We start from the raw sequence: 1,154 nt of genomic DNA on the forward strand, positions 1-1,154 counted from the left end.
TATATATATATATATATATATATATATATTATCGAAAAGGAAAGAAGAGAGAGAGAGAGAAACGATCTGATGGAAAAGGAGAGGAGAAGAGAGAGAATGAGTATAAGGGTATAAATGTATTTTATCAAGTAACAGTTGGAATGGACAATAGAATCTTATTTTCATTGAACCGGGCCAAAACTTCTTAAAATTAGTACTAAAGTGTCATTTACTCAAAATATATTAATCATATTAGTTTAGCATTACATAAGTGTAGTGATAGAGGACGATCTGAGCTTTTTAAAATCATATGCCAAAATTGTCGGAGAAGTTAAAATGCCAGGAGGTAAAGTACGTACTACATATGTCGCTTAAATTGTGCAACCAAAATGGAGAAGTAAACAAAGATCGGATTGGTGTAGACTGGTAGATCAATAAACTCGTGCTCTTAGTAGCTAGGTGAACCCTAATCAGCTAATTTACTCTATTTTGGATTTGGTATAATGATATTCACTTCTAATCTGGGAAACTGATTAATTGACCAGCATTTTGGTGTTCGAGAGTGCCGGACTTGAATTTTGGGTTCTGAAATCACTGTTCTCTACAGAAGTTGCAATGAGATCAAGCAGCTAGCTAGGCTGCTCTTTGATTTTATTGTTTCTGAGATGATGAACGGACACCAATTTTAGCTATTAATTAGTCGAGTACAATATTGGTAGAGTTGTTCTGTAAGTAACGGCATCAGGCTATCAGCAACGTGTAAGCTTAAGTATACATATCGTTAGAACAAACAAGAGTGTGTGTATGTTTCTTCATCCACGCATTTTTCCAAGTTGTGCACCATCTATGGACTGATCAATCTTTCAAGTTATATATTCACAGTCAGTTTCACGATACAGTATAAGTATATACAATCCAGTCCAGTCCGGCTGATCCATATGTTGATCAGTTGATGTATCCCTTACAAAATTAAATCGCATGAAAGAGATGTTGGTATGTTTACTGGTGGATCAAGAGTATTCAAAATTATGATTACGTTTCACGTTTGTTCTAAGATCCCTTGGGAATAATATATATATATATATATATATAGGTCGGATCAGGAGCAGACGTCCGCACCGGTCTTAAAGTGCGGACGTCCGTCCGTTCTCCACCCTCTGGTGTCGGCGACGGCT

The sequence above is a fragment of the Fragaria vesca genome, linkage group LG6 (assembly GCF_000184155.1).
Source record: "Fragaria vesca subsp. vesca linkage group LG6, FraVesHawaii_1.0, whole genome shotgun sequence".
Lineage (NCBI taxonomy): Eukaryota > Viridiplantae > Streptophyta > Magnoliopsida > Rosales > Rosaceae > Fragaria > Fragaria vesca.